We start from the raw sequence: 13,117 nt of genomic DNA, 5'->3' as shown, positions 1-13,117 counted from the left end.
ATGAGGAAGGAGGAGGTTGGCATGGCAATCCTAGTGGTAGCTGGGTGACCTCAGAAAGGAAGGGCCTGGAGGTCAAGGTCTGGGTCATGATCAAAGAAAACAGAAGTGCCAAGAAGGGCCAAGACTTGCCCAAGTCACCCAGAGGGAGTGTAGCCCAAGAGTCAGGACATAGGTGCACTGGTGTCCCTGCAAAGCCTTCACCGTGCAGCTGGGATGGGGACCTGCCTGCCCTCCAAGGAGCAGCTCCCTCCTGCTTCCGCAGAGGCCACTTGTACTACCTGTGAGGTGTGCTTGGGCTGATGCGGGAAGGGTCCCAGTGAGGCAGAGAGGAGGGAGACCATGTTGGGACCTGTCTGGTTTCTGCCTTTTGCTGCCTCGCCATCTTTCCCCCAGGGCTGGAAGAGCACATTCCTGAGTCACAGTTTTCCCAGGAGTCTGGATGGGGCCCAGGCAGGAGAGAGCACCATCTCCCCATTACCAACACACACACTCACTCTCTCTAACCCCACACACCTCTTGACTTTCCCTTAGAGCTCTTCAGAGGGTATGGCTGATGCAGTTCGGGCCTATCCAGACCCCTGGCTCAGGGAGAAGCTGGCCAGCTTTCCAGCCCCACGTTTTCTGGGCTCTGTGGCCAGGGAGGCCCCTCTCCACCAGGCTCTGCCACTTGGCAACTTTGGGCCAGGCCCTGGTCCTTTCTGGGCTTCAGATCCTTCATCTGTGAAATATGATGGCTTCATAGAGTGCTTCCAGTGACTTTGCCAGCCTTACCTTTTGTAAGCCCCACACTACCCTGCAAAGTGCTACTGTCATTATCTCCATTTTACAGAGGGGAAACAGGTTCAGAGAGTGTGAGTGGCTTGCCCCAAGTCACCCACCCAGCAAGTGGTGGGCTTGGTACTTGAACCCAGGCAGTCTGACCCAGCTGCTGCCTGAGGTCCTTGCCATCATCGATATGCCATCGATTGTCAGATCAGAAAGGGATCATTTTCCCTTTTCTATAGGTGGGAAAACTGAGCCCCAGAGGGGCGACATCTCTTGCCCAAGGATGCAGAGCTCAGGTGGGTCTTGAGCACTGCGTAAGGCCATTTTGCCATGTCCTCGAGCACCTCCACAGAGGAGCCGCCACCCCAGGAAGTGCTGCAGACTCTACGGGGTGATACCATCAAAGGGTGACCAGGGCATGACCACCGGCTTGGAGGAAGCAAAGAGGATGCTGTTAGTGAAAGGAGAAGTGAAGTGAGAGTGTGATGCCTGGGCCTGGGGTGGAGGGAGCACAGAGAAGTGCAGTGGGGGTGCAGGTGTGGGGCGAAGGGAGAGGCCACTCACAGACGCCTCCCAACTTCCCCTTCTTCCTGCAGAAGCAACAAGACAGCAGCCGAGACTGCAGCTGAGACAGCAGCGGCAGCTTCACAGGTCAGCCTCCTCTGGGCCTCTCCCCACTCACCCCTGCCCGGTTCTCTGTCCTTATCCACAGGCCCCTCAGTGGGTACTGGGCATACCCACACCTAGGTGGGCACAGGCCTGGGGACATCCTGGGTGAGCAAGCTGGGGACCCACCCTCCTTCCCTTTCTGGTTGGCAGCTCCACATCTGGGGGAATGTAGAGAACTATGCTTTTGGAAGGAAGGGCGATTTAAATTAAGAAGTGGTTAGGCATGGGGCTCGAATCTTAGCTTCCCCACGAGGTCTGGGACAAGTGAAGGGTGGTTTCTTTTCTGGACCTCAGTTTCTCATCTGTAAAATGGGGTGAGTCTGGGAACCTGCACCGTGGATGGCTGTCAGGGGCTCAGTAGAGAGCCTGGCACATACTTTGTGCTTGGCAGACTGGAGGAGGTGCAGCTCCTTTCAGAGCGACCTAGATTGGATCCTGGGGACAGCATGTCTCAGGGAAATGGCTCTGCTGCTGGCTTGGTCACAGACTTCCTGTTGGGCTCCGGTGGGGGCCTCTCTTTCCCAGCCTGTGAAATGGGGTCACTAATAGCATCTCTTAGGGCTTTTTTTTTTTTTTTTTAGAATCTTGTTCTGTTGCCCAGACTGAAGTGCAATGGCGTGATCTCAGCTCACTGCAACCTCCACCTCCCAGGTTCAAGCGATTCTCCTGCCTTAGCCTCCTGAGTAGCTGGGATGACAGGCATCAGCCGCAACGCCTGGCTAATTTTTGTAATTTTAGTAGAGGCCGGGGTTTCACCATGTTGGTCAGGCTGGTCTCAAACTCCTGATCTCAGGTGATCCATCTGCTTTGGCCTCCCAAAGTGCTGGGAGTACAGGTATGAGCCACTGCACCTGGCCTCTTAGGGCTTTTTTTTTTTTTTTTTTTTTTTTTTTTTTTTTTTGAGACAGAGTCTCGCTGTGTCACCCAGGCTGGAGTGCAGTGGCCGGATCTCATCTCATTGCAAGCTCCGCCTCCCGGGTTTTTACGCCATTCTCCTGCCTCAGCCTCCCGAGTAGCTGAGACTACAGGCGCCCACCACCTCGCCCGGCTAGTTTGTTTTTTGTATTTTTTAGTAGAGACGGGGTTTCACCGTGTTAGCCAGGAAGGTCTCGAACTCCTGACCTCGTGATCCGCCCGTCTCGGCCTCCCAAAGTGCTGGGATTACAGGCTTGAGCCACCGCGCCCGGCAGGGCTTTTTTTTTGCAGAGACCACAGGTTGGTTGATTCCTCACCCAGGCCAGAGGCAGGGGCTCCAGACTGTGGTTGGCAGGGGCAGGTGGGGCTGTGTGTGGAGAATGGCTGGCTCAGTAGGCCCTCATGCCGCTGGGGAGAGGTGGGCTTCTGGGGTGCGTGGTCAGCTGCAGGGAGGAAGGCAGGGGTTCCCAAACCTTGTGCTCAGATGTATTCCTGACCAAGGACTTTGGCCAGAGCCCTGGACCTGGCTCAGAGTCTGATTCCAGTAGAAGATCAGGGAAATTGTTGTTGGAGTTTCTCTTTCTGGGAAATAGGTTTCCTTGGCCTCATTTTACGGATGAGAAAACCTGAGACACAGAGAGCTCAAGTGCCTTGTCCGGTGTCACACAGCCTAGGCACTGAATACTGGCACTGGTTATCAGATTCTCATCTTCCAAAGGCTCTGTCCTGTGCTCCACAGCTCATCATTTGTCTATTGGCCTAAATAGAGTCTTACTTGTCTACACAGCAACTCAGCTGCCCAACCATCTTTGGGAGGCTGCAGTGTGCAGGGGTAGCGCCCTGGACCCTGGAGGCCTGGGTTTGAGTCCCAGCTTGCCCACTGGCCTGCTGTAGAACTCAAGCAGACTCCTCTGTGCAGTATTCAGTTTCCCCACCATCAACTGGAACCATTCTGGAAGTCAGGTAAGGAAGGGATTGCTATTTCCTAGAAGGCCCCAAATAATGAATTGCAGGGTGGAAAATGAAATGACTCAGCGTGTGAGATGATGGTGAAGGGATGTGGAGGGGAATTTGGAGGTTGCAAGCAGAAGTGAAGACGGTGGTTTGCTCCTGGGAAAGGGGGTGGAAACCACAGCTTCTATCTGGAGTGCCTGGGGGAGGTATCACTTCTGCTTTGGCCTCAGTTTCTTCAGTTGTGTAGTAGGGTCAGGCTTGTCTTCCCTCAGTGCCTGCCTGGAACCAGTGTGGGTAAGAGCCTGGTCTTAGGGTCCACACCCTGCAGGTCAAATCCATCTATCTGACTGGACCTCGGTTTCACCAACAGTATAGTGAAGGGGCAGACAAGTTGGCCCAAGATCCTTTCTGTGCTATCAGGTCCTCCACTACTGAGCCTCAGTTATCTCTCCTAAATGATTTCTTTCAGTAGCTCAGTAGCTTCTTTTGCCTCCCCAAATCTTTTTTGTTTTTTTGTTTTTTTTTTTTAGACAGAGTCTCACTCTGTCACCCAGGCTGGAGTGCTGGAGTGCAGTGTCACAATCACGGCTCCCAGGCCCAAGTAATCCTCCCATCTCAGCCTCCTGAGTAGCTGGGACCACAGGCTCATGCCACCATGCTGGGTTAGGATTTTTAATGTTTAATTTTGTAGAGATGGGGTCTCCTTATGTTGCTCTGACTGGTCTCAAACTCCTGGGCTCAAGTGATCCTCCTGCTTCAGCCTCCCAAAGTGCTGGGATTAAGGCATGAGCCACCGCACCCGGCTCCCCCAAATCTTGTCCTTTGTCTTTTCTCTGAGGTTCTGAGAGGGTAAGTAAATAACACAGCCAAATAAATAACCTAATAGCCAAATAAATAAGAACCCAGCCTTCTGTGACTCCAGAGTCTCTATTTCATATTTAAAATAAACATATATATTAAAAAATTATGTTAAGAAAAATGGGTGACCACCTGGAGAAAAAATGAAATTGGATTTATATTTCCCACTGTACCCCATTATCAATGCAAATGGACTGGAGATTTCAATTTGAAAAATGAATCTATAAAAGGACTGGAAGAAACGGGCAGATTCCTTCATGACATTGGAGTAGAGACCGGGCTTGGTGGCTTCCTCCTGTGATCCCAGCCCTTTGGGAGGTTGAGGCAGGAGGAGGGAGGATCGCTTGAGCCCAGGTGTTTGAGACCAGCCTGGGCAACATGCTGAAACCACGTCTCTACAAAAATAAAAACATTAGCTGGGCGTGGATGTGCCAGTTGATACAAAAGTGCCCCAGTTGATACAAAAAGTTGTATACTCTACATACTATTCTGCATTTTGCTTTTTCACTTGAAAATACATCTTGGAGAGCTTCCCATGTCAATAAGAGGAGAGCTTCCACTTTGTCATCTGCATATTCTAATGTTGTAGGGATAAGCTACAGTTTATTTAACTAGTCCCCTATTCATAGACATTTGTGCTGGTTCTATTTATTTGCTCTTACAAACAATGTCGCTATGCTTATATTATTTCTCACATGTGTGAGTTCACCATTTATTTATTTTTATTTTTTGAGACGGAGTCTTGCTCTGTCACCCAGACTGGAGTGCAGTGGTATGATCTCTGCTCACCTCAACCTCCGCCTCATGGGTTCAAGCCATTCTCCTGACTCTGCCTCCCGAGTAGCTGGGATTACAGGAGGTGTGCTCCACTGCGCCTGGCTAATTTTTGTATTTTTAGTAGAGACAGGGTTTCACTATGTTGGCCAGGCTGGTTTTGAACTCCTGACCTCAGGTGGTCCTCCTGCCTCGGCCTCCCAAAGTGCTGGGATTACAGGCCACCACGCACGACTCTATTTATTTATTTCTGATACAGGGTCTCACTCTGTCACACAAGCTGGAGTGCAGTGACACCATGATAGCTTACTGAAGCCTCAAACTCCTGGGCTCACGTGATCCTCTCACCTCAGCCTGCCAAGCAACTGAAACTACCAGGTGCATGGCACCACACTCAGCTAATGTTTTTGATTTTTAGTAGAGTCAAGATCTTGCTATGTCACTCAGGCTGGTCTCGAATTCCTGAGCTCAAATCTTCCTCCCGCTTTGGCCTACCAAAGCGCTGAGATTACAGGTATGAGCTACCACGCCCCGCCATTTGCCCATTTTTATATTGGGTTCGACTTTTCCTTATCAATTTCTAGAAGCATTTTACGTAATAGGAAAATCAGCTCTTGTCTGTTATACATAGATAAAAGTATTATATGCAAATAGTTTTCCTAATTTGTTGTCTTTTAACATTACATATGGCCTTCTTTTGGCCAGGTAGAAGTGTCTTTTTAAACAATTTTTTTTGTTTGTTTTTTTCTAAGATGGAGTCTTGCTCAGTTGCCCAGGCTGGAGTGCAATGGTACGATATCAGCTCACTGCAAGCTCTGCCTCCCGGGTTCACACCTTTCTCCTGCCTCAGCCTCCCAAGTAGCTGGGACTACAGGCACCCGCCACCATGCCCAGCTAATTTTTTGTGTTTTTAGTAGAGACAGGGTTTCACCATGTTAACCAGGAGGGTCTCGATCTCCTGACCTCGTGATCCACCCACTTCAACCTCCCAGAGTGCTGGGATTACAGACGTGAGCCACCACGCCTGGCCTTAAATAATTTCTATGTAATAAAATGTATCTGTATTTTCTCTTTTGGCTTCTGGATTTTGAGTCATAGCTAGAAAAACCTTCCCCACTTCATTGTTTTCTTGTTTTGTTTCTGTTTTTTGTTTTTGAGACAGGGTTTTCATCTGTCACCCAGGCTGGAGTTTAGTGGCACAATCATAGCTCACTGAAGCCTCGACCTCCTGAGCTCAAGCGATCCTCCCACCTCAGCCTCCTGAGTAGCTGAGACTACAGGCATGTGCCACCAAGTCCAGCTAATTTTTTGTATTTTTTGTAGAGATAGGGGTCTTGCTGTGTTGCCCAGGGTGGTCTCGATCTCCTGGGCTCAAATGATCCTTCCGCCTTGGCCTCCCAAAGTGATGGGATTACAGGTGTGAGCCACTGCGCCTGGCCTGTCCAGATTTTGCATATAATAAAATATATGTTTTTTTTTGCGAGAATGGAATTAGATTGTTTTGCAATGTGCTTTCTGTCTTTTATGAGCAATATGTCACTATTATTTCTTCCGTATTGATAGTCACTTGGAGCATTTAAAAATCCTAACTATTAAAATATTTGTTTTTTTTGTTGTTGTTGTTGTCATGAAGGTAATATGTTGTAAAAAAAATTAAACAATACAGCAAATATAGAAGGAAGTTTAAAAAGAAAAACCTCTCCCCTCAAAAAAGCATTATTAACATTTTGGTGGCCATCCTTCTAGATCTCCCAATATGCTTCAGCATGCATACAAACATAATTTTTCGTAAATGAGATTTCGTGTGTTATTTTCAACCTGCCCTTTCCACTCAATGATATGCTGTGCTCTTCTTTTACTTAGCTTTATTTTTTTGTGTTATTTTTTTGAGACGGAGTCTCGCTCTGTCGCCAGGCTGGAGTGCAGTGGCGCGATCTTGGCTCACTGCAACCTCTGCCTCCTGGGTTCAAGTGATTCTCCTGACTCCGCCTCCCAAGTAGCTGGGATTACAGGCGCCCACCACCAAACCCAGCTAATTTTTTTTTTTTTTTGGTATTTTTAGTGGAGATGGGGTTTCATCATATTGACCAGGATGGTCTCAATCTCCTAACCTTGTGATCCGCCTGCCTTGGCCTCCCAGAGTGGTGGGATTACAGGCGTGAGCCACTGTGCCCAGCCTTTTTTTTTTTTTTTTTTTTGGAGAAGAGTCTCACTCTGTCATCCTGGCTGGAGTGCAGATGTGCCATCATAGCTCACTGAAGTCTTCAACTCCTGGGCTCAAACAATCCTCTTGCCTCAGCCTCCTGAGTAGCTAGGATTACACATGTGCCAACATGCCTGGCTAATTTTTATATTTTTAGTAGAGATGGGGTTTTGCCATGTTGCCCAGGCTGATCTTGAACTCCTGACCTCAAGTGATTTGCCCACCTAGGCCTCCCAATGTGCTGGAATTACAGGCATGAGCCACCACACCTGGCCTCAAAATTGTTTTTAGAGAAAGGGTCTCGCTATGTTGCCTAGGCTGGTCATTAACTCCTGGCCTCAAGCAATTCTCCTGTCTTAGTTTGGGATTACAGGTGCAAACCATGGTGCCCGGCTATATGCATCTTTTTTTTTTTTTTGAAAGAATACACATAATTCTTAATAGTGAAATGACAATCTGTTGCATATTTTAACTTTTAATTTTGAAAAAATTATAAATGCACAGAAGGTTGCAAAAAATAGTACAGAAGGTTTTGTATACCCTTCACTTATTCTCCAGTAGTAACATCTTGCATGCCTACAGTGTAATATCAAAGCCAGGAAATTGTCTTTGGTATAGTTCACAGACTTCATTCTGTATTATAGACACTCGTTTATGTATGCTGGTTCTTTGGTAAGTGTGTTTTAACTTTATAAGAAACTGCCAGACCGTTTGCCTTGCAATTTCATGACATAAAATAAAAGATTCCTGTAAACAGCACCACAATCAAGACACAGAACTGTTCCATCGCCACAAGGATCCCTTGTGCAAGACCTTTAAAGAAACAGACTCCCCCTCCCTAACCCTTTGTAACCACTAATCTATTCTCCATCTCTATCATTTTGTCATTTCAAGACTGTTGCATAAATTGAATCACACAGCCGATTTTCAGATCGACTTTTTTTTTTTTTTGGCTCATGATAATTCCTTTAAGATCCGTCCAAGTTTTTTTGAGAAATTCATTTTTTTAACTGCTGAGAATTGTATTTCAGAGGGTAAATGTATCACCATTTAACCATTTTCACCCACTTTGAGGCTATTATGAATAAAGCTGCGATGACTGTTCATATACAGGTTTTTGTGTGAATACGAGGTTTCATTTCTCTGGGATAAAAGCCCAAGAGTGCAATTATTGGGTCATATGATAGGTACATGTTTAGTTTTATAAGAAACTGTCGAACTGTTTTCCAGAATGGCACTGGAGTGTAATTTATTTATTCTTCTATTGATAGATGTTCACATAGCTTTCAACTTTTCTTTATTAACAATACTACTCTAAATATTCTTGTATGTGTATAATCCTGGCTTGCCCTGTTCTTTCCATAGGATAAATTCATAAGAATGAGTTTCCTGGCTCAAAGGATATTCAGAACATAAAGTTCGAATGTGTTGCTAAGCCGCCCCCTTGCAGATGATGCTCAGATCTTAGACGGAGAGTGCGGGAATGTGCCTGTCCCCACAGACTCACTGGGTGCTATCATATTTCAGATTTTTGCAGATCCAGTGGTGGAAAAATGAAAACTCATGTTCTTAAGTACTTTCCTCTGCCACTACCATCAAACAGGTGTTTTGAGTTTTGTGGCTCTCCCTCTTTGAAGCCTTGCAAGTTTTCATTGACTTTCTTTCTTCTAAGAGGAGGATCATCAGTTCTCTTGCCCTCCCTCCCCTATTTCCTCTTCTTCATCCTCTTAATATGTTTTTTTAGTTGGATTTCTAAAGTCTTGTCTATAGAGGTATACATACAATAAAATTCACCCTTTTGGAGAGCAGTTTGGTGCATTTTGACAGATGTGTACCGTCATGTATACATGTATATCACAATCAAAATATAGAACATTGTTGTCCCCTGAAAAGTTATCTCGGGCCCTTTTGTAGTTAATATCTTTTACCTTCTCCCTGGCAACTACTGATTTGTTCTCTGATCCAATAGTTTTGACTTTTCTAGATTCCACTTCCATGTTATATTCCCTCCAGGAGTGAATGAGACTTCCAGCTGTTCTGTATCCTCGTAATACTTTGTATTACCAGTCATTTTAATCCTAGTCATTCTAGAAGGTGTGTAGTGATATCTCATTGTGGTTTTTATATGCATTTCTCTAATGACTAATGATATTGAGCATTTTTCATGTGCTTATTTGCATCTATAGGTTTTTTTTTTTTTTTAAACATGTAGGTCCAGCTCTGTCACCCAGGCTGGAATGCAGTGGCATGATCTCAGCTCACTGCAGCCTCCTTCTCCTGGGTTGAAGCAATTCTCCTGCCTTAGACTCCCGAGTAGCTAGGATTACAGGCACCTGCTACTACACCTGGCTAATTGTTATATTTTTAATAGAGATAGGGGTTTCATCATGTTGGCCAGGCTGGTTTCGAACTCCTGACCTCAGGTGACCCACCTGCCTTGGCCTCCCAAAGTGCTGGGATTACAGGTGTGAGCCACCATGCCCAACCCATCTGTACATCTTCATTGGTATAGTGATTGTTCAAATCTTTTCCTATCTTTATTGGGTAGTTTGTCCTGTTATTAGTTGTGTGAGGGTTCTTTATATAGTCCACATACAATTTTTTAAAAACATCAGATACGTGTTTGTAAATGTTTTCTCCCAGTCTGTGGCTTATCTTCTTATTTTCCTAACCATGACCTTCAAAAAGCAGAAGTTTTAATTTTGATGAAATTCAGTTTATCAGTTTTTTATTGTTGTCGTTGCCATGGATCATGTTTTTGGTGTTGTTTCTAAGAAATCTTTGCATAACCTAAGTCAGAAGGATTTTCTTTTTTGTTTTTTTCAAGGAGTTTTACAGACATATCTTGGAGATATTGTGGGTTTGGTTTTAGACCACCACAGTAAAGCAAATATGGTAATAAAGTGAGTCACACAAATTGTTTGGTTTTCCAGTGCATATAAAAGTTATGCTTATGGCGGGTGCGGTGACTCATGCCTGTAATCCCAGCACTTTGGGAGGCCGAGGCAGGCGGATCACGAGGTCAGGAGATCGAGACCATCCTGACCAACATGGTGAAACCCATCTCTCCAAAAAATACAAAAATTAGCTGAGCATGGTGGTGTGTGCCTGTAATCCCATCTACTCGGGAGGCTGAGGCAGAAGAATCGCTTGAACCCAGGAGGCGGAGGCAGAGGTTGCCGTGAGCTGAGATCGTGCCACTGCATTCCAGCCTGGACGACAGAGCGAGACTCTGTCTCACACATGAAAAAAGTTATGTTTACATTATACTGTAGTCTATTTAGTGTGCAAAAGCATTATGTCTAAAAATGTACATACCTTAATTAAAGGACACTTTATTGCTAAAAAATACTAACAATCTATCTGAGCCTTCAACAAATCACACACTTTTTGCTGGTGGAAGATCTTGCCTTGATGCTGATGGCTGCTGACTGATCAAGGTGGTGGTTGTTGAAGGTTGGGGTGGCTGGCTATTTCTTAAGACAGCAGTGAAGTTTGCCACATCAGTTGACTCTTTCTTTCATAAGATGTTTCTCTGTAGCACGTGATGCTGTTTGATAGTATTTTACTCGCAGTAGAGCTTCATTCAAAATTGGAGTCAGTCCTCTCAAACCCTGCAGGGGCTTTATCCACTACATTTATTTAATATTCTGAATCTTTTGTGGTCATTTCCACAGTGTTCACCATATCTTCACCAGGAGTAGATTCCATTTCAAAAAACCACTCTTTGTTCATCTATGAGAAGTGACTCCTCATCTATTCAACTTTGATCATGAGACCGCAGCAAATCAGTCACATCTTCAGGATCCACTTCTAATTCTAGTTCTCGTTCTATTCTCATCACATCTGTAGTTACTTTCCCCACTGAAGTTTTGAACCCCTCAAAGTCATCCATGAAGCATGGAATCAACCTCTTCCAAACTCCCGTTAATGTTGATATTTTGACTTCCTCCCATGAATCACACATGTTCTTGCAGCATCTAGAAGAGTGAATCCTTTCCAGAAGATTTTCAATTGACTTTGCCCTGATCCATCAGAGAAGTCACTATTTATGACAACTATAGCCTTAGGAAATTTGTTTCCTAAATGATAAGACTTGACAGTCAAAATGACTCCTTGATCCATGGACTGCAGAATGGATGTTGTGTTAGCAGCACAAGAACAACATTAATCTCCTTGTACATCTCCGTCAGAACTCTTGGGTGACTAGGTACATTGTCAATGAGCAGCAATATTTTGAAATAAATTTTTTTTTTGAACAGTAGGTCTTAACAGTGGGTTTAAAATATTCAGGAAACCATGCTATAAATAGATTGCTGTCATCCAGGCTTTGTTATTCATTCGTAGAGCACAGGCAGAGTAGATTTAGCATAATTCTTAGGAGACTTAGGATTTTCAGGATGTTAAATGAGTATTGGCTTCCATTCGAAGTCACCAGCTGCATTACCTGCTAACAAGTGAATTAGCCTGTCCTTTGAAGCTTTGAAGCCAGGCATTGATTTCTTCTCTCTGGCTATGAAACTCTTAGATGGCATCTGCTTCCAATATGAGGCTATTTCATCCACACTGAAATTCTGTTGTTTAATGTAGCCACCCTCATGCATGATGTTAGCTAGTTCTTGTGGCTAACTTGCTTCTCCATCAGCACTCGCTGTTTCACTTTGTACTGCTATGTCATGGAAATGGCTTTTTTCCTTCAACCTCATGAACCAACCTCTGCTAGCTTCCATCTTTTTTTCAGCTTCCTCATCCATCTTGGCCTTCATAGAATTGAGGAGTTAGGGCCTTGCTCTGAACTAGGCTTTGGCTTAATTAAGGAAGTGTTGGCGGGGGGTGCTGGTTTGATCTTCTATCCAGATCACTGAAACGTTCTCCATATCAGCAATAAGGTTGTTTCGCTTCATGTGTTCACTGGAGTAGCACTTTAAATTTTCTTTAAGAGCTTTTCCTTTTCATTCATAACTTGGTGAACTGTTCGGTGCAAGACGCCTAGCTTTTGGCTTATCTGGGTTTTGACATGTCTTCCTCACTGAGCTTAACATTTCTAGCTTTTGATTTAAAGTGAGAGATGTGCGACTCTTTCTTTTACTTGAACACTTAGAGGCCATTGTAGAGTTATTCATTGTTCTAATTTCGATATTGTTGTGTCCTAGGGAATGGGGAGGCCCAAGAAGAGGGAGAGAGACAGGGGAACATCGCTGGTTGGTAGAGCAGTCAAAATGTATACATTTATTGGTTAAGTTTGCCATCTTATATGGGCGCAGTTTGTGGTACTCCAAAACAATTACAATAGTGACATCAAAGATCTCTGTTCATAGATCACCACAGCAGATATAATCATGATGAAAAAGTCTGAAATATTATGAGAATTACCAAAATAGGACACAGCCATTAAGTGAACATGTACTATTGGAAAAATGGTGCAGATAGACTTCCTTGATAGACAGTCTTCAATTTGTAAAAAAACCCACAAGATCTGCAAAATACAGTAAAGCCAGGTACGCCTGTACAATTTTAGTCTTGTTATTTGTGTCTGTGATCCATTCTGAGTTAAATTTTGTATGTGCTTCAAGATATGGATTCAAGATGGTTTTTTTTTTTTGGCGTGAGATATCCAATTGTTCCATCATTAATTGTTGAATCAATTATCCTTTCTCTACTGAATTACCTTTGCATCTTTGTCAAAAATTAATCGACAAAAAATCAATATATGAACAAATTTTTGGACTCTCTATTCTGTTCTATTTATCTCTATATCTGTGCTTATGGCAGTAACACACTGTCTTGATTATTGTAGCTTTATAGTAAGCCTTGAAATCAAGTAGTGTGACTCCTCCAACTTCATTCTTCTTTATCAAAATTGTTTTGTCTATTCAAGATCCTTTGTTCGGCCGGGCGCGGTGGCTCAAGCCTGTAATCCCAGCACTTTGGGAGGCCGAGACGGGCGGATCACGAGGTCAGGAGATCGAGACCATCCTG

The 13,117-nt window shown here is 44.7% G+C and overlaps 1 protein-coding gene across 1 annotated transcript in view; it reads left to right on the top strand.

Moving 5' to 3' along the window:
* Positions 1-1,139: 1,139 nt before the first annotated feature.
* ADGRG5 (adhesion G protein-coupled receptor G5) overlaps positions 1,140-13,117 on the top strand; it is a 37,851-nt gene continuing 25,873 nt past the window's right edge. Inside the window, exon 1 of the mRNA XM_011971834.1 lies at positions 1,140-1,416. The gene's annotated coding sequence lies outside the window, so the exon portion shown is untranslated. The remainder of the gene's footprint in view (positions 1,417-13,117) is intronic.

Source organism: Mandrillus leucophaeus, unplaced genomic scaffold (assembly GCF_000951045.1).
Source record: "Mandrillus leucophaeus isolate KB7577 unplaced genomic scaffold, Mleu.le_1.0 Scaffold125, whole genome shotgun sequence".
In the NCBI taxonomy this organism is placed as follows: Eukaryota; Metazoa; Chordata; class Mammalia; order Primates; family Cercopithecidae; genus Mandrillus; species Mandrillus leucophaeus.
This window is presented reverse-complemented; position numbering and strand designations above follow the sequence as displayed.